Source organism: Podarcis filfolensis (assembly GCF_964270895.1).
Source record: "Podarcis filfolensis genome assembly, chromosome: W".
NCBI classification, from domain to species: Eukaryota; Metazoa; Chordata; class Lepidosauria; order Squamata; family Lacertidae; genus Podarcis; species Podarcis filfolensis.
In genome coordinates, this window is record NC_139619.1 from 5,116,615 (window position 1) to 5,140,566 (window position 23,952).

At 46.2% G+C, this 23,952-nt stretch overlaps 1 protein-coding gene, 1 long non-coding RNA gene and 1 pseudogene across 4 annotated transcripts in view; 2 read left to right on the plus strand and 1 right to left on the minus strand.

Annotated features, from left to right (window-relative positions):
• Positions 1-23,952, plus strand: part of LOC310753753 (inositol polyphosphate 5-phosphatase OCRL-like) — a gene marked incomplete at both ends in the record, with an annotated part of 332,356 nt that overhangs the window by 83,780 nt on the left and 224,624 nt on the right.
• Positions 19,311-20,066, plus strand: LOC310753790 (E3 ubiquitin-protein ligase RNF4-like; annotated as a pseudogene). Its single transcript has one exon. The product of its transcript is annotated as an E3 ubiquitin-protein ligase RNF4-like (transcript).
• On the minus strand, positions 21,760-23,907 carry LOC310753794. 2 transcript variants are annotated; one of them, XR_014543454.1, is made up of 3 exons: positions 23,799-23,907; positions 23,373-23,701; positions 21,760-22,670 (listed from the first exon to the last, which is right to left on the minus strand). It is a non-coding gene; the product is annotated as an uncharacterized lncRNA (long non-coding RNA). The 2 variants fall into 2 exon arrangements; XR_014543455.1 differs by lacking the exon at positions 23,799-23,907 and having other exon boundaries at positions 23,373-23,789.

Sequence of the window (23,952 nt, forward strand, 5' to 3'; positions counted from 1 at the left end):
CTTGCCCCCCTGCTCCTGGCCATCAAACTTGCCTTCGGCTTTTGGAGAAGCAGTGCCAGCAAACAAAGCCTTGTTTTTCCCTGGCTTGGGCTTTCCACCCCCCCTCTGCTTTGGGCCATCTGCAGGCATCTGTCTCTGTTTACTTCTGGCCTTCCGGCCTCTGCAAAGATGACCTTGGCTCTCATGGGAAAGAGAGCTCTCAGCTGCCGACTCCTTGGCTCCCCCTGGAGGCTGGAATGCTGCCTGGGATGAAATCACAGTCAGCTCCCCCTGCAGCTTGCAACCGGTGCCCTCGGCATCCCTGCATACACTCTCATTCTGGGAAACAGCCAGGATCTCCGATGCAGTCAAACTCTGGGCTGGGATGACCGGCAGATGGGTTATCTTCAAAGCATTCCACATCTGACGTGCAGTCGTGTTGCCAGCTAGCGTGGCAATTTCCTCCAGAGAGACGGATAAGACAATTACGCCTATGGCCCTTGAATCTTGGGCCCTCCATCTATCTGTCAGAGGAACTGGAGGGGCTTCAGACACAGTATGCCACACTCCAAACTGTCGTAGTAGACTCTCACAGCAACTTGCCCAAGTCTCATAATTGTGCCTGTTTAACTTTGGGCACTCAGTGCCATCATCTGAGGCTTGTAAAAACTCCATTCCAGGGTTTTACTTGAGCCGTGAGCCTTTTTCACTTCAGAGGCTCCTTATCTTGGCTACTCATAAATCTTGAGGCCTGCTTGGCTCGACTCCCAGGCCAATTAGCCGGCCGGAGTTCAAAGAGACTTTGCCGCGGCAACGAAAAGCCTTGACTTTTCCACACATACCTCAGCAATCTGTCGCAGTCTTACTCTCCTGTAAGTGCCGTGAATCTGGGCCCATAGCCTGTTGTTGGGATACTGCCAGGGAGACAAAGTCCATCATGACTCCACAAGCCGTCTCCGGACGTCCATTGACCTCCCATAGAAACGCAGTATCAATCAATTAGCGACATGAGCTCCAGAAATAGCTTGCCACATTCCAAAGCTGATGCACGCTCTATCAGCGGATAGAGTGATGATAGAGTGATGGTTCAGTGGTGAACCATGGCATCTCAAATTCCGCAAGGCTTCACGCCAGTGTGACCAAACCAGTTGCACTCCCCTAAATCCATCTAAATCGAAAAAGGAGCAGTGCTGCTGAGTGCTCCAGATGGCTGGAAAGCCAAACAGGATGTTGATGTTTTGGGACTGTACCGTGGGAAGAAGGGACAGTCTATTATGTGCTCTGAGCACCGGATGTTAGCTCAGAGTGTCACATGACCCTGTACTGGAAGTACATGGGTGGGTTTATTCTCTCTCTGCAGCTGGGTATCAGAGAGTGCAGACATGTTGTTCTCTGCACTGAGGAAAGGCAGAAATAAAGGCATGTAAATACATTTCTGTCTGTCTCTTTCCCCTCCCTGGGGATGGCAGGGAGTGAGGGACGAGGAGTGGCTGTGTTCTTCTCACGTTTGAAGAAGGATCGGCCGATAAAGACCTCGCCTTGTCTTGCCGGGAGTCGCTGACGGGGGAGGCCAACAAGGAATCAAGCCGGGCACCTGGAGAGTGCCAAATGCCTCTGAATGACAAGGCTTGATATCAACATATGGTAGCAGACGCTGCTGGTTATCTGATCCATGGGAATCAGCATGAGAGGTGAGAGGTTGATGAATCGTGTGCCATCCTCTGCACCAAGGAAAGAAGATAACGTCTGAAATTGCAGCCAGAAGCTGAACAGACGGCTGGCCCCAAGAGGGGGTGTTTTCCAAGCAACGGAGCCCCAAAAAGGTATGCTGAATATCGGGCTAAAAGTGTGAATGCAGATTGATTTATTCTCTGGTTCACGAGAGAGCTGCGTTTGGATAAAAACAGCTCTGAAAGAAAGGCTTGCATACCAGAAATTCTTGTGGCGAGATAAGGATGAAAAGTATGCACAGTTGCTAAGCAACGACAGTCAGGGCAGTGGAAAACTACTGACACCTGGGGCTGGCTCAGTCAGAGCTGGGAAAGCGAAAGTTGTTTTGACTTTGAGACAACTTGGAGATTGATTGCCTGCCTGAGAGAGAGGCAGAAAAACAGCTCAAAGGAGCTTTTGGATTTTAACTGGCTCGAGAGTGGAGAGCTGAGGCTTGGATTCAAAATGGATGCCAAGGACAGGGGGAGGGAAGAACGGAGTTCTAATTCCCCCACTGATGAAGCTACTGGAGAGGATGCTGTAGCTTTGAACGCTGTTCGATGTTATAATTGCGGACAGGCTGGGCATCTTCAGCGGAGCTGCAAGAAGCCACGCCAGCCGAAAGGAGCGAAGGGCCGCTCAGCAAAGCCTGAGGCGGCAGGCAAAGGTCATACCAAGTCTATGGTGGAACCTGCAAGGGCTCTGATGGCGAAAGGAACCACGCCAGATGTTGGGAACTCGTTTGTAATTGACACTGGATGTAATTTTCATATGTCCCCGCACAGAGGACTCTTTTCGACGTTTAAGAAGCAAAGCTTCGCTGTGGAACAAGCCAACGGTCAGAAGCTGGAAGCGACCGGAAAAGGGACTGTCTATCTTAAGAGTCTGAACTTGACAATACAAAATGTTTACTTGGTTCCTGAATTGAAGTTCAATCTGCTGAGTGTTTCGCAGATTGCAAAGAAAGGACTGAAACTGTCCTATGATGATAAGAGCTGCGAGATCTTCAAAGATGGAGAGTTATATCTTTCTGCCAGACAGAAAGGTGGACTGTATTTGTTGGACTTTGAGCAAAGTGATTACATGGAATGTAATTCTGAGTCTAACATGATTTCTCTTGCAGGTGTGACCAAAACAAGCGCCAAGAAGGTGGCCAGGGTCGACAGAGCGTTTCAGCGGGTGTATGCTGATGTGATTGGTCCTCTAGAACCATCTAGAGGCAATGCAAGATTTTATCTTGTGTGTGTGGATCATTTCTCTAACTTTGTCTGGGTTTATGTGTTAAAGAAACCACAGGAAGCCTTGGAAAGGTTTCAAGAGTTTTGTGACAAGGTTAAAGACATGCATGATGCTAACATTGATTGTCTTTTGACAGATGAGAAGCAGATTTTTCTTTTACAGGATTTCCAGAGGTTCCTGCAGAAGAAGGGGATCAGACACAAGATTGCTGTTTCAGCGGAAGCGTGGAACAGGGGTGTTTGTGTAAAAGTGAACAAAGAATTGCAAAAGGGAATGAATGTGCAATTGCTTAGTTCACATCTGCCACATGAGTTCTGGGCGGAGTCACTCATGTCGTTTAGTTATGCGTGGGTGAGAAAGGTTTCGAAAGAGTTGGGAAGTTCTCCTTTTGAGAAACTGTTCCAGAGAAAACCTTCTGTTGCCCATTTCAAGGTTTTTGGGTCTCATGTGAGGACAGAAGCTCCAGGTGGAGTAAAGAATGCCAGAGGCATTTTTGTGGGATATGAAAAGGGTCTCTACAGAGTAATTTTGTCTGAATCTGGTCAGGTGATTCTCACAAAATTTCTAGAGAGTGCTCCTGAACAGGAGAGAGTGATAGTACACACATTTCCCACAGAGGACGATTCAGATGATGATGATGATTTCACAGAGTACAGTGGTACTGAGAGTGACAGTGATAGCTCAGACAGCTCTGTTGTCACAGTCATTGAGAGGAAATCTCACACAATGGATAGACCTTCACAGGTGAAGGATGAACCACTGTTTACCATTGGAACTGGTTCTCCAAAGAGTCCTGAGACTGGACCAGTGAGCAGAGAGGATCAGCACCTCATACGTAGGTCTGAGAGAGTTACAAAGGGTCAACCACCTAAGAGGTACTCAAAAGAGTTTGCTAACTTAGCTGTTGCATGTGTTGCTGTTGTAAACAACCGAGGACAGGTTGGAGCTGTGTCTAAGTCAGAGACAAAGACACAACAGAGAGTTGCTAGCCAAGGGAGTGCTGATGCACTCATTCCTTGGAAGCCAGACAACCAGAGAGGTACACTGGGGAAACCAGTGGCGGGTAGTTCCAAGGGTGGAACTGAAACAACAGGGGAGTGTTATGTGTATAACAACTGTTTGTTTTCTTCTCTGGATCACGCTTTGCTTGCCGCAACATGCATTGATTCTTTTGGGGGAGGTTGTTACGAAAAAGGAGCAATGCTGCTGAGTGCTCCAGATGGCTGGAAAGCCAAACAGGATGTTGATGTTTTGGGACTGTACCGTGGGAAGAAGGGACAGTCTATTATGTGCTCTGAGCACCGGATGTTAGCTCAGAGTGTCACATGACCCTGTACTGGAAGTACATGGGTGGGTTTATTCTCTCTCTGCAGCTGGGTATCAGAGAGTGCAGACATGTTGTTCTCTGCACTGAGGAAAGGCAGAAATAAAGGCATGTAAATACATTTCTGTCTGTCTCTTTCCCCTCCCTGGGGATGGCAGGGAGTGAGGGACGAGGAGTGGCTGTGTTCTTCTCACGTTTGAAGAAGGATCGGCCGATAAAGACCTCGCCTTGTCTTGCCGGGAGTCGCTGACGGGGGAGGCCAACAAGGAATCAAGCCGGGCACCTGGAGAGTGCCAAATGCCTCTGAATGACAAGGCTTGATATCAACAGATTTGTCCCACTTAAGTTGCACTTTATAGCTCAAGAGGGCCCCTCTGGCTGATAATAATATAGTAGCACAGAAGACGCATCACAGAACAACTTGCAAAGCAAAATGACATGTAGTTGGTCCACCACAATTGCAATATTATTGCATCCTTCAGGAATGGTGTGTCCAGCTCCATCTCAGTCATCATCCAGGCACGTTGTGGAGCTGCCTGGATGAGAGATGGGCATCTTCGGCCAGTCAGGGGTGAAGAGCTGGCAAGATCCCCTGTACTGAGCAGAAAAGCAAACTCCTTGGCCTCCGAGATCTCTCCCAACTCTCAGCAGCCCTCACTGTGAGCCATACTAGAGGAATCATAGAATCATAGAATCATAGAGTTGGAAGAGACCACAAGGGCCATCGAGTCCAACCCCCTGCCAAGCAGGAAACACCATCAGAGCACTCCTGACATATGGTTGTCAAGCCTCTGCTTAAAGACCTCCAAAGAAGGAGACTTCACCACACTCCTTGGCAGCAAATTCCACTGTCGAACAGCTCTTACTGTCAGGAAGTTCTTCCTAATGTTTAGGTGGAATCTTCTTTCTTGTAGTTTGGAACCATTGCTCCGTGTCCGCTTCTCTGGAGCAGCAGAAAACAACCTTTCTCCCTCCTCTATGTGACATCCTTTTATATATTTGAACATGGCTATCATATCACCCCTTAACCTCCTCTTCTCCAGGCTAAACATGCCCAGCTCCCTTAGCCGTTCCTCATAAGGCATCGTTTCCAGGCCTTTGACCATTTTGGTTGCCCTCCTCTGGACACGTTCCAGTTTGTCAGTGTCCTTCTTGTACTGTGGTGCCCAGAACTGGACACAGTACTCCAGGTGAGGTCTGACCAGAGCAGAATACAGTGGCACTATTACTTCCCTTGATCTAGATGCTATACTCCTATTGATGCAGCCCAGAATTGCATTGGCTTTTTTAGCTGCCGCGTCACACTGTTGGCTCTTGTCAAGTTTGTGGTCAACCAAGATTCCTAGATCCTTTTCACATGTACTGCTCTCAAGCCAGGTGTCACCCATCTTTTATTTGTGTCTCTCATTTTTTTTGCCCAAGTGCAATACTTTACATTTCTCCCTGTTAAAATTCATCTTGTTTGTTTTGGCTCAGTTCTCTAATCTGTCAAGGTCGTTTTGAAGTGTGATCCTGTCCTCTGGGGTGTTAGCCACCCCTCCCAGTTTGGTATCATCTGCAAATTTGATCAGGATGCCCTTGAGTCCATCATCCAAGTCGTTGATAAAGATGTTGAATAAGACCGGGCCCAAGACAGAACCCTGTGGTACCCCACTAGTCACTCTTCTCCAGGATGAAGAGGAACCATTGATGAGCACCCTTGGGGTTCGGTCAGTCAGCCAGTTACAAATCCACTGAGTGGTAGCATAGTCAAGACCGCATTTTACCAGCTTCTTTACAAGAATATCATGGGGCACCTTGTCAAATGCCTTGCTGAAATCAAGGTAGGCTACATCCACTGCATTCCCTTCATCTACCAGGCTTGTAATTCTGTCAAAAAACGAGATCAGGTTAGTCTGACATGACTTATTTTTCAGAAATCCATGCTGACTATTGGTGATCACAGCATTCCTTTCTAGGTGCTCACAGACTGTTTGCTTAATGATCTGCTCCAGAATCTTCCCTGGTATTGATGTCAGACTGACTGGGCGGTAATTATTTGGGTCCTCTCTTTCCCCCTTTTTGAAAATAGGGACAACATTTGAATTTTGTCCTGCTTTTGCTGAGCTACAACAAAGGAGCGCACCCCCAGGGGGCCATGATGTGGTAACCCTGGCGAAGCATTGCAGAGCAACTGAGAAAGCAGAATGATGTTTGCGTGGACAGTCCATTAGAAAGCTGCACTATTATTGCATCGATAGCACATTGCAGAATACGGCCCCCCTCCAGGCAAAAACATCCGTCTGGTGGGACAGTAGCTTTCATTTCGGAGGTTGTGGTTTTACATCTTCCTATTTGTTTATTTATTTATTTATTCAAAATTATTTATTTATTTCATAAAATTTATACACTACCAGATGGTAGGAAACATCAAAGCCGTTTACAGAAAGATAAAACCATAAAATCAGGAAAAACCTACAGTACATCAAACGCTGAAGAAATGAATACCAGAATAGATCGGAACTCACTCCCAAGGTAAGGGGAAGAGACATGGCTAAGATGGCAGGACAGCTTACTCTATGGTGTTAACCCCTTCATGCACTAATTAGACTGAAGCATGTTGGTTATATGAGACTGGTTATCCCACACAACATGCTCTCACGCAACCCATGCCCTCCAACTGAAAACCCATTTCCTGGACAATATCAACATTGTGTTTTGTGCCTGTGAACTGCACAGTGAATATTTTTATTAGAAAAGAAAACAGCCCGGTGTTTCAGCTTCTCAGAGTTGTTTTATTCAGTGCGCTGCTACAGCTTGTCACACCCAAATCCTCCAAAGGAATCTGCCAAAGTGCTTTTCCAGGCAAAAGGGGGCAGAGGGAGAGAAACCAAGAACCTCAAATTCACTAGACCAGGGATGGGGAATTGTGTGGCCCTCTAGATGTTGTTGGATTCCATCACCCCTGACCGTCGGCCATGTTGGCTGAGGCAGAAGGCCATTGGATCTGGCAATATCTGGGAGCCCACAAGATTCCCAGCCTTCGCCCTACACAAACAACCAGGCACTCAGCTGTGAGGCACGCCTCTTACTGGAGGGAGGGTCACTCCAGAGGCAGCTGTGGCATGAGGGTGCTGGATCATGTCTTTGTGGGCACATCTGAGGATTAAAGAGGACCCCCTAGGAAGCATGCTTGGAGATCTTCCTTACCAGGTGGCTCTCTGGCAAAAGCAGAACAGTACTAACGGCCATATGGAACCACACCTCAAAGCTGGATCAGACTTCCCAGATCCTGTAGCCTACATCAGGAGGAAGACTGGGGCAGCGGGGCCTAGAGTGGGAGTCAGAGCTGCTCTTAGGGCTGCATGTCTGAAGCATGGGCAGAAATCTTTGGGTGTGAGGTTGCATGGGGCTGTTTCTGTGTTTTGGTGATGCCAAGCCGCCAGCCAGCCAGAGGCAGGCAACCAACTGGCTTCAGGGGCAAGCTCCGTTGCAAAGCCAGTCTGACTTCACCGAATGCAATGGCAGAGTGACCATTTGGCCCGTGTTCTGCTTCACTGTGAGATGGCGTGTGTTCCTCAACCCAGAGAACCTCTCGTTCAACGTCAAGTTGGTCTAAGGAAGGAAAGCATAAGAGTTAGTCTTGAATCCCCCCCCACACATGTGCTGGGAGATGCCTGCACACCGCACATGTAAAGCACATCTCCTCCCACCCACACCCAAAAAGTCCTGGGAACAATGGTTTGTTAAGGGTGCTGGGAATCGTAGCAGTGTGAAAGAGGGGATGGAATGGTGAATACACAGCCCTGCTGAACGCAGAGGGATTTAGCTTTGGAGATAACACATGCATGACCACAATCTTCATGTGAGTTCCTGGTGACCTTCATTTTTATTTATTTTTTTCAAAAAAAATTATTAGTTTTCCACAAATTTTAACCACACAAACAGACAAACAAACAAACATCCTAACCTTATTAAAACCAATCTAATTAACATTGTTAAGCAACGTCCTCGTATCCCCTTGGTTGAATTTCAGTGTATATCATTTTACTGGTTTTCCAAAACCTATATTCTCATAAAATTAACTTGGTCACATAACATCTTTCTTTCTTTCCTAATCTCAGTTTCATCATATAATTTATCACATTACATATTTAAATCCTAAGCCTATCTGATATTTGCAAGCTTTTCCAATTAATTTATCTTAACATATTTAACCAAATAATCATTAAATTTCGTCCATTCTTCCTGGTAGTCCTCCTCCTTCTGATCATGGACTCTTCCAGTCAGGTCGGCTAGCTCCAAAAAGTCCATCATCTTCATCTGCCAGTCTTCCACTGTTGGTATTTCTTGTGACCTTCAGCTTAAACACAAACTGCTCTGAAGTGAGAAAAATCCATCACACTCAAACATTCCTGCACAAAGCTGCCCATGGCAAGGTTGCAACACAGGTTGCAACCCTGGAGATTCTGATGTGCAGGAATGGTTTCCTTGAGGGCATGTGCCATAGGGTACCAAACCCACCTTCTATGTTTTGAAGCCCAAGAGTTAAGAGATGAGGAGTCCACCAAACCCCAGCTCAAGCTGGGGGTTGGACTGGAAGGGAGACAAGCTAATGTCCCCAGAATTGGGGGGAAGCTTGGCTAATTTCCAGGTCTAACTGAATGGCACCATGATGTGTGGTCCTCTGATGCATGAGAAAGCTCAGAAGGTAAGAAGAGGTCTTTTCTCCCCACTCCTGATTTCAACAGGTGGCTTGAAGCGTCCACATGGACGGACGGACGGGGACACACACACACACACACACACCCCAGCATGGCTTCAACTTTTAGCACAAAAAGTCTTCAGCCAGATGTCATGGAACCCTTGGGCAGGGGCAACTTATCATTTTATTGATTTTCCATAACAAACAATTAAAAAGGCGGCCAATCTTGCAAAGGAGTGTTGCCATTTAAACTGCTGGTGTGACGTAGGAACCCGAACAAAGAAAAGGAACCAACTACCCAGAGTCTGCTTCCGATTGCCCTTGTTCTCCACCTCCCTCTATCCTAATCAGCCGCAAACAAGAGTTCAGATTTGAAAGGCTTGTTATCACCTCATTCCCTTCAATTAGCCAGCTGCTCTGGCAGATGACATCAGTTCCTTCCCGCTCCCAATATTCCTGCTCCTAACCTGGTTAGCCATAGCCCGGAAGCTGAATCTCAGGGGAACGCCTTTGGGCTCATCTTTTCTGGGCCTCTTCTCCCCCTCAGGAAGGGGTGCTTGGCTCCTGGCCTGTGAAATGCGCTCAAAATGTAAAGATGCCTTCTTTCCAGGGAGCCAAGGGAGAAGGGGGAAATTTGAAATACCTCCAAACCTTCCCACGTCAGAGATGCAGGAGTTGCGTCACCTCCAACTTCCTCAGGGATGAAGCAGCTTCAAATATATAAAAGGATGTCACATAGAGGAGGGAGAAAGGTTGTTTTCTGCTGCTCCAGAGAAGCGAACACGGAGCAATGGTTCCAAACTACAAGAAAGAAGATTCCACCTAAACATTAGGAAGAACTTCCTGACAGTAAGAGCTGTTTGACAGTGGAATTTGCTGCCAAGGAGTGTGGTGGAGTCTCTTTCTTTGGAGGTCTTTAAGCAGAGGCTTGACAACCATATGTCAGGAGTGCTCTGATGGTGTTTCCTGCTTGGCAGGGGGTTGGACTCGATGGCCCTTGTGGTCTCTTCCAACGCTATGATTCTATGATTCTATGAAAACGAAACATCCCACCTGGGCACGGTTTCTGAGAGAGCAACAGCAGAAGACCCAGACTCTGGCAAGATGAGCATTTGCCCAGTGGATTCTGGCCGGTCCATGAGGGCAGACAAGGGATGGCTGCAGTGGCCGCCAGCCCCTTCCCACTCCATCTCAGATACAGAACGCATTTGCTCTGCCACTCCTTGGCTCTGGCGCCACCTACTGTTGGCCTCCTTGCCTTCCACCCTCCCAGTCCCAATGAGCACCATCCACCCCTGGTCCAGAGGCGCAGAGCAGTAGTTAGGTGATCTTGCGCCCCGGCAGAACCATCCAGATTGCTCCCCCAGCCACGGACAAGTTAGCTCTTCTTTCTGCCTCTCCTCCACACACCCCCAACCATTCAATTCACCCTGGAAATACAAGTATCGAAAAGTAAAATGTTAGAGGTTTCCCCCCACCCCATAGCAATATAATTTGATTCAGCTAGCTGGTCAGTCTACTTTCGGTTTCACTCCTGGCTCCTTGTTAAATTAATACTGCATCAGAAACCCCCCAAGCAGATATCCAAAGTTCTTTGGCATTTCTCCAGTTGTTAATGAGATGTCTCTTCTAGTCCAGGGGAGTCTTTTGATCTTCTTCCAGGAAACCAAGAGTCGAAAGCCTTGATTTTCCTTTTCTTCTTTTTCCAGTCATTTCCACACAGTTAGTCATTATTAGAGTTATTAAAACCTTACTATATTAACAAATGCAATTTTTTTAGTCTCCCTTGCTTTCCTGCTGACCTTCAGCTTAAAGACAAACTGCTCTGGAGTGAGAAAAATCCATCACACTCAAAAAGCCCAGCTGGAGGGACCTGAAAGTGTGCGCGGAAGAGCAATTTTGTAGTGGGTTTGTTGCACAGAAGAAGCTGAGCACCCGATTTAAACAAATAAATAAATAAACAATGTAGTATGTAATATGCATAGCATGTATCCAGGAAAAATAGAGCTTGCAAATTTTCTAATACACATGGGTCATCACTTCTTATTGCTGAGAATAAATTGAGGATCTTGTGTGACATTGTAATGATTCTGATTCTGATTATATTTAGACCCCACCCACCCAGCTGGGATTCTCCAACCACAATTGTATATTGCCACAGAAAGAAATATTAAAAATTAAGAAGTTTCGTTGTTTGCCCACAAATCTTTCCCTATAGACCAATATTTGGATTCTTCTTGAACATTCTACACAGTTTGAGGAAGTTCCAGGCAGCTGTAAAAGTTATAAACAGTTCCATGAAGTTTTAAAAAGTGCTCATAGTTATGAGTAGTAACGTTACATGTACGATGTTTCCAACTTTTCATTTTGGGGCAACCTTTTTCCATAACTGAGAATACTTAGTCCCTTTTCCAGTGTTTCTAAGCAAAAGTGCATCCCTTTATGATACAGGAAACTCTTTTGGGGGAAGAAAAGAAAATTCCACAAGTCATACCCCTAGTGCCCACACAAACACACAGACACGCCTTCTTGGCACTGCCTGCTTTCATCCACTTGCCTTGGGATATGTGTAGAGGGTGCTTCTGAGCATGTACAAAGTACCCCCCCACACATACGAAAACCCTATCTCCACCGGCTTATCACACAGCTCACCCATGAGCATGCCTGAGTCTGGATGTGCAACTGGAGAGGGTGAGGGGTGTGTAGAAAAACAGTCGCCCTGAACCAAATTGGAAAATTGCAATGGATAGAGGGGGGGAGGATTAGATTCTCAATTATACTCTCTATTGCTTCATGTAGGTTACCAATGGAACCCCTGAAAAAGATATGGCACACAAACGATTCCCAAGGATGGGAATGAAATTTGGGAATCTCAGCCCTTAAAATTTGCTTCCAGATTTCTTTGGGGAAACTCCTTGAAATTATTGCACGGATGGGAGAGCAGGAGCTGGTCACTCGCGCATGCGCCTGGCAGGGACCTGGCCTCGTCGTGAGCAGCAGAGCTTCCAGCCGTGGGGCTCACGGCGGACTCCCGAGAAGGGCACGGAGACTGCAGCGCCTGCTGTCGCTTACTCCAAAGTAAGTGTGTACGCACTTACCTGGGACTAGTTGGCCCGATCTGACTCAGTGCACTTACTTCTGAGTAGACATTTAGGGGAGGGGGTGAAATGTTGCGTGTGCCTGTTGCGCCAACAAGGAGAGGGAGCTTTCTTGCAGGAAAATCGCCAGGAAAGTGTTATGATTACACCTGTTGCTTGAGAGAACTGCCAGCACGCAAGGAGGCAAGGTGCGCGCCCAAAGGGTGGCAGACCCGTGTATGCCTGCGCGTGTGTGAATGTGAAGTTGCGTGCCGTGGGCGAGAGACGAGACCCGCAGCCAGGGAGAAAGTGTGGCTCCCACAGGCTGGAAGGGCTGTGTGTTTTCTCATGGGAAGCGTGCAATGCAGGGAAGAGGCGCTTGCCCTCCGAGGATGCAGCAGGACATGATACAAGATGGAGCGCGCCAGGCACAGACGGCAGCAGAGGCTCCCTCCGAAAGCGAGGGGCGGGGATTCGTCTTCTGAGGGTATAGGCAGCAAGGAGCCAAAGACAGCTCCTGAGCGTGCAAAGGGAAGGCAGGGTGGTGTGGCGGATAGAGAGCTCGCCTGAGACCTGGGAGGCTGAACGTGGGGGCCGACCTGATCTTACTCAGAGCCTGCAGTTCTATGATTCTTGGAGAGCAAGAGAAGAACTTTTCCCTACCCACTTTCTCAATGTCATCCATATTTTTTTTTAAAAAAATCTTATATATATCGTACAACAGATCTTCTCATCTTATACAATATTTTAGACTTCCGTCAACACCTCTGATGATTTCCCATTCTTTATCACTTATTCTGCATTTCTTAATTTCTAGATTACATTTACCGTAATTATCCTTAACTAATAATGCTTTTCGTAGACTTTCTTGCAGTATTTCAAACTATCCACCTTACCAAACTTCTTGCAGTCCTACTAGCGTAATCTGTTCATCACAATTACTTTTCAAATAGTTCATATATTTACTCCAGTCTTCTATGAATCTCTGATCCCGTAGGTTTCGAATCCTTCCTGTTAATTTATCTAATTCTGCATAGCCCATCAACTTCACCCTCCATTCTTCTTTCGTTGGTAGTTCTTCTTGCTTCCATTTTTGTGCCAATAATATTCTTGCTGCAGTCATTGCATATAACAACAACTTACAATCCTGTCTATTAATATCATCTCCTACAATGCCAAGTAAAAATGCTTCTGGTTTCTTAATCAATGTCTGTTTCAACATCTTTTTCATCTCGTTATATATCATTTCCCGGAAGCTTTTCACTTTTTTAAATCCCCACCACATGTGATAAAAAGGGCCTTCCTTTTTTTTACATTTCCAACATGTATTACTTATTTTATACATTTTAGCTAATTTTACTGGGGTGATATAACACCTATACATCATTTTCATCACATTTTCTTCCAAAGCATTGCATGCGGTAAATTTTAATCCTTCCTTCCACAGTTTCCCCCAATCTTTTAACTGTATATTATACACAAAATCTTTGGCCCAGTGTATCATAACCGACTTTACCTCTTCATCTTTCAAATTCCATTCAAGCAGCAATTTATACATTTTAGACAAAAAAAAAATATATTATTCAATACATCAATTTCAAATTTTGATTTGTTATCATCAAATCCTTTCCCCCTCAAATCCTGTTTAAACATTTCATTGACTTGGCAATAGTGCAGCCAATCACTTACATATTCTTTAACCTAAAAGAATAACCACTTTAACCCAAGTGGTTAGCACGCTGTCCACCAGCCCAAAGAGTGCTGGATTGTCTGTGTGCCGCTTGTTCGCTTATGGTAGTCTGTTGTATCATACACAGAGCTACTCTCTCAACCGGAAAGGAGAGTAGAACACTTCAAAATGAATAAATTAATCAGCCACAGGTTTGCTTGATCTATAAGTGATACGTTGTGGTCTTAATATTGATCCCTTAATTGGTCTAGGGGTTTTCAATTCAGCTATGCAGTTGTTCCTCGCAATATTGACTTGATAAAATGCTTATGACCCTGAGAGGTAGTGCCTGGCCCATGGTCACTCAGTGAGCTTCATGGCCTGCTGTGGATTTGGACCCTGGTCTGCCCAGTCTTAGTTCAACACTCTTAGCACTACCTTTTACTGAAGAAAATAAACTTGTTCAGAAACAGCATAGTCAAAGAGCATACACCGAGTGCTCCTAGCAGCCTTCTTAGTCTTCCCAGAGGCACAGCTCTTAGTTACTGATTAACTGGAGCCGCTCCGTCTGCAACAACACAACATACTGGTTGAGACACACACACTCTACACACAGACTGAGGCCCACAGAGATGGCTGGTTACATTTATAGGGAACCCAAGATGAGTCCCGAGTCACAGTGACCCAGCATTTGACTGCTAACACTTAGGCTTGACAGATTTGTGTAGCCCTCGTAGGCCGCGCTGCCTAGGCCTGGCCTGCTTCTGCTCTCAAGAACCTTTGTCTCCTGACAAAACCTCAGCCCTGTCCTTAAGCGCTTAGCCATCTTCTGGGTTCTTGGGACAGGAGCATGCAGCTAAAGTGTCCCATCCTTGCTGCTCCTCACCAGTTCAGAGTCAGGCAGGTCTTTGGCCAATTTGTGGCGATGCATCGACTTTGATGTGATCGAGAGAAGTGAAGCTACTGTGGAACCATTGCTCTGCCAAGTCCTCAAGGGGCGGTACAGAGTTCCCCTCCCTCCCACTTAGTCCCACAGCCACGCTGAGAGGCAGGGACTGGGCATTCAGTGAGCTTCACGCCTAGTGTGGATTTGGACCCTGGTCTGCCCAGTCTTAGTTCAACACTCTTGCCACTACCTGTCAGAGGAACTGGCAAAAAGCCACAGGAAAAGATTTTGCAAGGATACAACAGTCTCTCAATCTGTGCACTTTTGCCCATGCTAGACCCCAGCAATGCTTATGCAGCTGCAGTAAAAGAGCCAGGATGCTTCCTTGGATGTTTGAGCATGGGCCATACTGGAGATCTAACTCCTTTCTGTGTCTCTCCTCCTGCTGTAGGTCTGAGGGCGGCTTCCAAAGAAGCTACTGGGTAAGTTTGTTTTACTTAAAGTCTTTGGAAAAGAGGTGGACAATATTGACGCTGCTTCTGTGCAGTCGCTTTGACTGTGAGCCCGATCGAGATGCACAACAGTGCACTGCCGCCTTGGGCACACGAGAAGCTATGGAGGGATCGAGAGACTTCCGGGTTGGCGCCATTGTTTAATGGCGGAGTCCCTCCGAGCTCCGGAGGGAATCGGCTCCGTAGCGTCTGGGTCTGGCCGCTGCGGCGAAGCGGAGACCCTTAAAATCACAGGCGCGGATGCCTGTGAACACAGAGACTCGGCGGGCACCATTTGCGCCCCCCCAATCCGCGACGGAGCCTTTTTAAAGGCTTCGGAACGGAGGCAGGGTGGGGCGTGGTGCTGAGAGTACTCCCTCGCCTACGGAGTGAAGCCGCAAGCCATTGACAGAGAGCGCCAACTTCTTCCAAGACCGATTGGACTCTAAAATATAAACCCGTGAGTAATACGGAGATTGGAATCTTAAAAATTTTTAATTTTGGATTTGGAACGAGCGGGAAGGGGCTAAAAAGGAAGTCCACCCCCCCTCTTTGTAAACAATTTAAAGCAAAGGACTGGGCAGCTAAGGTCGAGAGAATTTGTTTCTTGTTTCTTTTTAATGAAAGATCCTGACTTCACGGTTTTGACACTATAAGAAGATTTACTGGAGGATAAAAAGAATTTTGGGAGCTGAAATTCCACCCCCCCCCCGAGACCCGGGAACGTCCTATGAGAAAGCCTGTTGTATTGAGGATTTTGACAGCTGTCAAGTGAGCTGTCAGCTGGAAAAAGAGAACATTGTTTCTGCTGTTTTTGCTGGTTTATTTGGTACAACTTGTTGAAAATAAGGAGAGTTGATACAAAATAACTGGACTTTTGGTTTGGAGCCGAAAGGAACATTAAGGAACTAAAATCCCTCTAGAGGGGTAACAGGGACACTACACCACAAAAATGGCTGGAGTATGTAAAATCCAAGCAGAATTGGACAGAGCACTCGTTCTCTTGGGAAACTTGCAAGATGAATACAATGCTTTGTCTACAGAGGTATCATTACTACACTGGACAGTAAACAACAGTTTTGAGCCTGATAAGGACTTGAAACAGGAAGCCTATTCAACTGAACAAATAAATGAAACTGAAAGTGTAGATATGATGGAGCAATATGTTGTTTTTGAAGAAAATGAAGGAGGAGCAGGAGATTTGCAGGAGTCAAAGGAGAGTTACAATATGAGGCCTGACATGATGATAAAAAAGGACAATAAAAATTGGATGTGGAAAGCCTGGTCTGAATGGGACTTTGGAAAATGGAGAGATCCCCTTTGGAGGAGATCTGAAGACCTGAGGATTACAAATTTGTTGAAAGTGAAAGCTGGAGCTTTGGGGACATATGGATCTGAAAGAAATTTGAAACAAGAGTTGGAGTACCCCATAGGCTTTGTTTTTAAGTATGGAGGACTGGCTGGAAGCAACATGGAGCCTGTTGGGCCGGAGCCCCTCCGAGACTTGGGGCTTAACATCAAGGACTATCAAAGAGACCGGCAGAAAGGAACTGAGAGAGATATAAGGGCCTCGGACGTGAGATCTCCAGGCTAAATAAATAACATAAAGACTGATGGATATTGGTTGGGGACTGGAACCGGGAGAAGGGTGGGTGGAGGTTGGGAATCCAAAGGGTACATAAGGATAATTTGCTTTTTATATTTTGTTAGTGGTAAGGAAATTGGGTAAATCGTGGAAGGGAAATTTTGGTCGACTTTAGGAAAAAGGCTTAAGAATAATTAATGAGGTATAAGTATTGATGTGTGATTTTAATAAGGTAAAATTGGTTTTTTCTTTTTAAATTAATTGAAAATAAGGCTGTTAGAAATAAATTGAGGAAATGGAAAAAAGAAGTAAAGTAAAACAATAGTATGTTAGAACAAATGTTTAAGTTAAGGTAAAGAAATAAGTTAAGGACTTGCTGAACTGACAATTTAAATTGGAATACAAGAAGGGGAGGTGTGAGGAGGTCTGAGAAATAAGGTTAAGAATAATAAGTATCAGAAATTTTATGTGGTTTTTTCTATTTTTTTATTTTTTTTTCTTCTTTGTTTAGTTTTGAATATTATGTATTTTTGTGTTGTTTTTTTTCTGTTTTGTTTTGTGTATTTTTTGTTTTTGTTTGTTGTGTGTTTCTTGAAAATGCCAATAAATATTTAATAAAAAAAAAAGAGAGAGAGAAGCTATGGAGGGATCATGCAACTTTTTGTTCTTTTCAAAGTTTGCACTTCAAGACTTTTATTTTTTTTAAAAAATCCCCTTTGCAAATTCGAGAAGTTTCCCCATGTTGTGCCTCAGCATTTGACGCTGCTTCTGTGCAGCCTCACCAGTGCACTGTGCTCACTAGAAGGACTCCCTTAATAATCCATTCTTTGCCAAACTCATTTTGGCACCAATGCTCTCCCTGATAACAACAACAACGATTTATTATTTATACCCCGCCCATCTGGCTGGGCTACCCCAGCCACTCTGGGCGGCTTCCAACAAAATATTAAAATCCTCTAATCCATCAAACATTAAAAGCTTCCCTAAACAGGGCTGCCTTAAGATGTCTTCTAAAAGTCTGGTAGTTGTTGTTCTCTTGGACATCTGGTGGGAGGGTGTTCCACAGGGCAGGTGCCACCACCGAGAAGGCCCTCTGCCTGGTTCCCTGTAACTTGGCTTCTTGCAGCGAGGGAACCTCCAGAAGGCCCTTGGAGATGGACCCAGGTGTCCGGGCAGAACAATGGGGGTGGAGACGCTCCTTCAGGTATACTGGACCGAGACCGTTTAGGGCTTTAAAGGTCAGCATCAACACTTTGAATTGTGCTCAGAAACGTACTGGGAGCCAATGTAGGTCTTTCAAGACCAGTGTTATGTGGTCTCGGCAGCCGCTCCCAGTCACCAGTCTAGCTGCCGCATTCTGGATTCATTGCAGTTTCCGAGTCACCTTCAAAGGTAGCCCCATGTAGAGCACATGGCAGTAGTCCAAGCGGGAGATAACTAGAGCATGCACCACTCTGGCCAGACAGTCTGCAGGCAGGGAGGGTCTCATCCTGCGTACCAGATGGAGCTGGTAAACAGCTGCCCTGGACACAGATTTGACCTGCGCCTCCGTGGACAGCTGAAGGAGAAAAATAATCATTTCCTTAATAACAATTTAAATAGCGTATTTAACTAAAACAATAAAATTATAGCATATGTATCCATGTTTGTTAACTGATGTGGTTAAACGTGGGGGATTTTTGTTAAAAAAACCCCAAAAAGACTTAGACTGAGTTTTAGCACACATGAAAGACTTAAAACAAATGCTTCTTTCCTGATGAATAGCCTTTGGACTATAATGTAACTTAAATAGAAAACTATCTTTAGAAAGATCTTTCCTCCAAAAGCATTTTATTTTAAAAATCCAATTTAAATAAAAAACAGATTTTTTAATTATTCTTTTTTAAATCATTGATTTTTATCCACCCTGTTGGGTGTACACATTGAATGTGTCATACCTGGAAAATACCTCTTGCAAGAGCAGCCATAGGAGGTGCGCTCTAGTAGAGGCAACGCCAATGAATTTCATTTAAGATTTCCCATCGTCCTCAGCTTGGCTATGTGCCCTGGTTCTTCTTGAAGAAGAGACATTCATCATGAGTTCTTCCCTTCTCCTTATCAGACTCTTGTATAAAGAGGACTGTCAAGGTAGGGAAAGATGCTCCACCTCGGAATAATCCTAATTGTTTTAGCTAATCTCTTGGCTGAAAGATAGAAAACGAATCTTTGTGTGCCTGCTTCTTAGCCTAATCCTGTTTCTTCCCACGTGAATGCAGTTCTATAGAGTAACACGAAAGACACCCTAACTCAGGCTTCCTCAACCTCGGCCTGTCCGATGTTTTGAGACGACAATTCCCATCCTCCCTGACCACTGGTCCTGCTGGCTAGGGATCATGGGAGTTGTAGGCCAAAAACATCTGGAGGGCCGAGGTTGAGGAAGCCTGCCCTAACTCCTCAAGAAGCTGAACTTGCTCCAGCTTCGGAGTACCTGCTATAAAAGAGACAACTCTAAGAAAGTCACGGTGCTCCAAAGCGTCACCAGTTGCATCAAGTTGCTTTAGAGAGAGCATTCATCATCATCCTTATCACATTACAGAATTGCTTGGCGACTAAGCAGGGAGCAGCACACAGAGATAAGGGGGGAAGCAAGTACTCTGCAGCCTGTGCCTCTCCCATCCCTGTGCATCATGAGTTCAACAAGTGCAGAATGTAATGCAACCCAGCACAGCAACAGCAAGAGGGGCAGTCGCAACACCTCCGCAAGACCTCCTCATACTCTGGGCAAGATGATGGTGGGAACTGCTTATGAACCCTGTATCCCCTCCTCCTCCTCCGCCTCCTCCTCCCTGCCACACAGCCTTAACGATAGAAGCATTGATGTGGAAGTAGTTGACCTCACTTGCGAAACTTCAGAACCTATAGTTGTTGATCTTACGCAAGACGACTCTCTTGTGCTTGTTGGAGAGAGTGGGCAGCAGCCCAATAGAGAGTTCAGACCTCAACCATTGTCTGACAGCCTCATATTTAGTGGTGGTGGTGGTGGTGATAGCAGACACACACAGAGTGGTGCTCTTGCCACTAGAAAGCTCCCCAGAGAAGTGGGAAGGAGGGAATTTGCAAGATCCTCAGGCACTTTGAGTTGTGGAATTTGCATAGACAGCTTTGCAGAGATTGTGCAAAGCGGACGGCTTATAGTGTCAACAACATGTGGCCACATCTTCTGTAGTCAGTGCCTCAGCAATTTATTAGGTATGCTAACTTTTGCCCAATTTGTAGGAGGAAACTCACTCCAAAGGAGTATCATCCAATTTATATGTGAAGACATGGGTGTTCCTGAACACAGTCTAATGTGGCCTTCATAAACATGAGTGAACTCCAAAGAACACACCAAGTACAGTATATATGACTTCAATATGACAGTTAGCAATTTCACTTTTTCCCAGTTGGCCTCCTTATAGTCCAGTTGTACTGTTTCAGCTTTGTTTTGCTTTAAGGTTTTTGCAGCCCACATTTTTTGAGGTCTGTAGACGTTTGAAGAACAGCTTGGAGGATATGTCTGCTGTTGCCACATTGCTTTGTGCCGATATCTCATTTCTGTTCTAGTTCTGTTGCTGCTTTGAGAAAAGACTGATGTCGAGTGAACTCATCTATTCAAGACTAGGCTAGTCATAGTCATCTATGATAATACAACCTGCAGCTTCTTTTTGCAATTTGCCTTGTAAAAAACCAAAGCCAACCACTCACCGGTGGAAGTCTGTTCCACATCTACTTGCTTTCTAGTGGCAAACCCCTCTTTCTGTTGATGTAGCCCTAATAAAGACCAAGGTTTATACAACACTGTGGCTCATTTCTAACGCTGCATGCATGAATGGTTTATTACAAAGAACTCTTGGTGGTCCGAGTCTTCTCTTGAAGAGAATACAGCCATCATGTTAGATCTGAGCAGCTTTCCCTGTCCAGGCATATGCTTAAGGAGCAGTTCATAGTGGAGTCCGTACCGAGGTTGCCACGTGGGGCAGAATCCAATGGAGATGAGCTAAGCCATTTATGTGAAACACTCCTCAAATGGTTGGCAGAGGATAAAGTAATTCTCTGCTTTTCAGAAATGCTTTGCTGTGGGGAAGCTGCATCCATAGGGCCATGTTTCAAGCAGCAAGCATGTAAGACTTGAACCTCGCATGATGAACTTGAGTTGCGGTGACTCCCTTTCTCAGCCCTGTCACGTAGTCATAGTGGAACTATGAATGGCTTGACCTGTTGAACTTTGGGATGCTGCTGTACTAATAGGTCTAATTGCTTTAAAACGTTTTATGTTGATAACTCTTAAATGAAAGACTTTCTCTTAAATGTATTAAAAATGCCTTCCAGTAGCACCTTAGAGACCAACTAAGTTTGTTCTTGGTATGAGCTCTCGTGTGCATGCACACTTCTTCAGATACATGAGCACACAAAAGCTCATACCAATCACAAACTTAGTTGGTCTCTAAGGTGCTACTGGAAGGCATTTTTTTATTTCGTTTCGACTACGGCAGACCAACACGGCTACCTACCTGTATCTTAAATGTATGCCAGCCAATCTTCCGTTGGTAGAAAGCATGGGCTATCCAGCTAATCAGCAGCATCTCACCAGGCCTTAATCGGCTGCGGTGAGTCTCATAATATTTCCCCCCATGTTTCTTGTTTATTCGATTTTAAGGCGTCTCGTAACATAGTGAAACCTCACCCGTGACAGCTTGGAGGGCCAGTGTTACGCTTCCAGTTCAGCACTGGATTGAACACCTTTTTCAAAAGGGAGGCTTCCTTAGTCTCCCCGCAGCCTGCTGCAGGGGCCTAGCTGCACACACCCCATATTAGACTTGCACATAGCCTGGCAATCATGTGGCATGGTTAGGACTTCCACAGATGGCATTGTCTCCGTGAACATGGGCTGTGGGGATCAAATACTCTGTGCAAGGGGAAATCTGAATTTTTGAAGAAGTTGCATGAGACATTGTTGGACTACATGGAGTATAGCATCATTATGATGGGAGATATGAATGGAGTGGTGTCCACAAATATGGATAAGTCACAAAGACAGGTTGTGGTCCGAGGACCCGACCCCCGCGAAGTGAAATGAAGACACAAGGACAAGTGATATAAGGTTGATGGGCTAGAAAAGGCCACAACTTTATTGATTACAGCAATGAAAAGGTATTGGCTTAGGCATTGGATCGAAACAAGTGGGTTTATTCACCAGTAGGTGGAGCCTGTTGATGCTCATCCAACTATAGGCTCTCCCCTGCTGTCACCGAGGGTCGTGCCATGGCCTCCCGCCAAGCAGGCATCGGACAGAATACACGACCGCCAGATTCCTTTAACGGAATACCCCTAAAAATTGAAGGCATAGGCGATGGCCACACCTAGCACTTCGACACACAACACATTATTCCAATGCCTAACCGCCACCCGAGCCAAAGGCTCGCCGCCAATACCCTCAAAGCTGCAACCAATCCCAGATACTTTTGATGACACTAGCTAACTAAATGTCGTTCCCCAAATCTGATAGGTGGACACCGTCATTCCGGTATAAAGCTTGGTCGCCGATCCGGATACGGTCATGATAAATGACTTGGCCATACATAAAGCGCACTCAACGGGCTACCGCCCGGTTTACGAGTTTCCTGGTTTTTCAATGGCCATACAGCTTTGCGCACTGCGCCAAACAGTTCTTTTCAGGAAGGAGGACCAGAACACCGTCGTTCTGGGACACAAGGCTGCAAATGCATTCAAGTCTCGTTTTATGCTCCACAACAAGTCCACACTCCTTCTGTTAGCAAGGTCATTCTCCCCCAAATGAATCACAAGGATGTCGGGAGGGCCGAACTTGGCTACTTTCTCCCACAGCAATGGCATCAGCTCCTCCCAACGCATACCTCTTCTCGAAAACCAGGAAACTCAAACACCATGTGGAAGGCCAAGATTGGATGCAAGACTGCAGCTCACCGCTCGTACGCGGGCCCAATGAACTATACTGTGGCCGCAAATCCACACGCTTCTTCTGAGCATAACTGGGGGTAAAAGACAGAAAGAAAAGGCGGGTAAGTAGGGTAAAGCGGCAAGTCGCATACTAGCGAATATAAGACTTATAAGCATTGGATTTCCACCGGCCCATCTCTTTGATCCTGTCCGCCGGTAACCCCAGGTGCGCAGCCGTGGTTGCGGCGCCAATTCTAAAGGAGTGCGCAGCGTACTCCTGGGAGGATAGACCACGAGCCTCAATAGCCTTGCGAAGCACTCTGGTGAATTGGTGCCTCAACAAGGGTGACCCATCTTCGTGGTCCAGAAACGGACCCGGGCCGGGCGGTCTGAGGTAGAGGTACCTCTTAGTGTCCTTTACTGGGCATGGGCCCTGCTGTGCCAACACCGTGAGCTTAACTAGGACACCCTTACCCGCCTGATCAGTCTTGGACTGACGTATACCCACTGTCACGGTAGTTTTGGACAACTGCACGTCCTCGCACAGGAGGCCGTGTGTTGAACCTCGTGCACCAACTTCAAACACCACCTCACCAACTCTGAGCGTGCCAAAAAAAAGGCGATAGCGTATGCTGCGGAAAAGAGACGTGCCTCGAACCTGGACCAGCAAATAGACCTGAGTTTTATGCGTATCTGAGATAACAATCCGTAAGAAATCGGCTTACGGCTCTCGGCCCTGGGAGGTTGCAACCTGCCCCAACCCTCAATGGCTCTATGGATCGAGAAGTCACTACACGGGTCATGAGCAAATGTAGCTTTTGAAAAGAAGCTGATGGCGGCTACGTGAATCTTTAAGGTTTAGGAGCACGTCCCAGATCATCGAGATGGGAAAGGTACTGCAAGACATCGTCAGTGGTAGGAGGTACGTTATGTGAGAGCCCAGATAACCCAGACCTGAAACCAAGGAAATCACACCAGGCCTTCTTGTAGGACCTGAGAGTGGAAGGTGCCACGGACGCTAATACTCCCTGTATCACTTTGCGTCTCCAACGTTCCACAGGTACTCCGGAAAGGGTTCGGGCAACAGTTGTGCTCCAGGTGCAAGCGACCGGAAGCGAGGTATCTGAAATCGAGACAAGGCATCGGCTATGTCATTATTGGCTCCGGGTAAGAATTTGGCTGAGAATATTATGTTGTACTCAAGGCACCGGAGGACGAACGCCCGCAGAAGGGAGGAGACCCACTCAGACCGAGAAGACTGCCTGGCTAGAATGTTCATCACCGCCAGGTTGTCGGTCCTGAAGCACACGCGGTGATCTCGAAACTCTTCCGTCCAGATGTGAACGGCCACCACTATAGGAAAGAACTCAAGAA